General features: G+C 47.6%; 1 protein-coding gene across 1 annotated transcript in view; it reads left to right on the plus strand.

Moving 5' to 3' along the window:
- Positions 1 to 2343, plus strand: part of TMEM140 (transmembrane protein 140) — a 14960-nt gene that overhangs the window by 6512 nt on the left and 6105 nt on the right. The window contains exons 2-3 of the mRNA XM_014520233.2: positions 302 to 402; positions 1234 to 1332. The gene's annotated coding sequence lies outside the window, so the exon portion shown is untranslated. The remainder of the gene's footprint in view (positions 1 to 301; positions 403 to 1233; positions 1333 to 2343) is intronic.

Consider the following 2343-nt stretch of genomic DNA (forward strand, 5'->3'; position numbering starts at 1 on the left):
TGAGAGAGAGCCTGGCTGCGAGGGCTGGTTGCATATGGAAGCTTTTACCTGTCCACTCTAAAAGATGATGGGGTGTCACAGTAAACAACAACAAAAGAGCAAGTGATGGGGATGTGGAGCTGGTGTGGATGAGGCATCTGCTGTTGAGGGGATAGTACTTTGAGGGCTCCAGGGTGGAAATGATTTGGGATCTATTATTCTTTTCAGTTCAGACATGCTCCTTTATTTCCCAGTGAGGTGGGCTATGGGTTTAATTGTTCACAAATTTCTGATGTCTTTGAATCTTTGTGTTTTGTTATAGTGAAATGCAGGCCCTTGGTGAGTGTGCCATACCATTCAGGACTTTCCAGAAGCGTGTCTTGAGGAAGAGCTCCAAGAGAGACCTTAGGAAGCTGAAGTGAGGTATTGATTGGGTAGGGGTTTTCTTGGAGAACAGATAGATTTGGGGTACTTGTCTTACAATGATGTGTGATCCTAAAGAAATAAGTCCCTGATAGGGGAGAAGGCATGGGGGGCAAGGGAGGTAGGAAAGAAATGTTCCCTTAGATGTTAAACCTCTATGAATAAATAATATGAAGAAATCTATGGGTCAGTATTTGATACAGTGTTCAGATTAGGTCTTACATTACCCTTGTATGTGGGAGATTGGGGTCCCAGCCCTTGTCCAGGTGTCTTGGTATAGATCCTGAGAGTATTGAACACCCTCCAGGAGCATCTGTGCTGCAGTTATGGCCAGGGATCTGCTTACAGTATAATTTTTCCATGGCACATTGAAACCATGGCTTGGTCCAGTAGTTTAGAAGTTTTAACCATGTCTCCTAGCTCTGCTAAAACCTACATCCTCTAGGAAAAGGGTGGAATGTGTGCCTCAACTTCCCGAACAGTGACAAGTGTTATTAATGGGAAGCTGAGTCCTCTGCCCTGGTGGGAAAATGATGATTTAAGAAGCAGTCATCTGAGGGTGGAAACCTGCAAGAGGATGACTTCCCAAAGAGAAATTCTGTAAGGGAAGTGGGGTGCTTGAGATTAATCCTTTCTCTGTAGACTGTTCAAAGCCAAATGCAGAGTAAGCAGGTCCAAGCTCCTGCTTACTTATGACACCTTGAAGACCCAAAGAGCAAGTGATCCCTAAACTCTTGAGGGCCTGGAACAAGTAGGCTGCTTTTACTGATCACCCTTCCCTGAGTAGACTGGCTGGGGAGCTTCTCCTTACCTCTGATTTTTGTCTTTCAGCCTAAAGAGAGGACCCAGAAAGTACAACTGAAAGGAAACCAAGTCTCTAGAACTAGAGAAGCAGAGAGTAACGTCTGCCAAGAAGAACTGCCATTAGAGGTTTGTCTGTCTAGTAGGCCTGTGCTAATAGGCAGGTATTCGATTCGGCTTCGGATCCAGCCGATTTCAGATGCCAGCGATCCAATTCACAGCTCCGGATGAGTTTCCCACTTCGATTCAGCTGAATCAGCTCCAAAGCTTTGGAGCCACTTCAGTGATCCGGCCATAAGGTATAATGGAGAATCGATGAAATATCTATAACTTTGTTGGTTTTTGTCTGATTTGGATGAAACTTGCAGGAGTGGTAGCCTCTGCTGAGATCATGATGCCTGCCATGTTTCAAGGAGATGGGTGTGGTGGGGTTTGGGGAAAACTGCACCCCAAATTCTTGAAAGCAAAGCTCATGTCATGCGTATATGTTATGCCACAGTGGGGTGAGAACTGCAGGGTGATCACTCCTGCTGAGACCACAAAGCCTGCCAAGTTTCAAGGTGATAGGTGCAGGGGGAGTCTGGCCTCTGAGGCCCTGCACCTCTGGCTGCTAACAGGCAAAACTCATGACATAGATGACCCTGTGTGTGTTAAGGCACAGTGAGGTGAAAACTGCAGACCTGCTAGCCCCTGCTGAGGCCATGAAGCCTGCCAGCTCTCAAGGAGATGGGTGCAGGGGGGGTCTGGGGCCCTGCACCCCTAGCTGCTGGCAGACAAAACTTGTGACATGGGTGCTTGTGCAACTGACTGTGCCTGTCTTGGTGCAGTTGATGGTCTGTATTGATTATTTCCTCTCTTTAGTCTGTGGTTTTGCAGGCATTAATGCTTGCTCGTTAACTCATTACATTAGCTGGCTACTGTGTATTGAGCTGGTCACCGGGTGAATCATGATTGATTGGTAACACAGTAGCCTAGCAGCCAGGCCTGCCATAGTCCCCCACCACCCATGCCCCAAGACGGACATAGTTGCACAAGCACCCATGTCACGAGTTTTGCCTGTCAGCAGCTAGAGGTTCAGGGCCCCAGAACCCAGAAGCCTTGCACCTATCTCCTCAACAGCTGGCAGGCTTTGTGGCCACA

Source organism: Alligator sinensis, unplaced genomic scaffold (assembly GCF_000455745.1).
Source record: "Alligator sinensis unplaced genomic scaffold, ASM45574v1 scaffold166_1, whole genome shotgun sequence".
NCBI classification, from domain to species: Eukaryota; Metazoa; Chordata; order Crocodylia; family Alligatoridae; genus Alligator; species Alligator sinensis.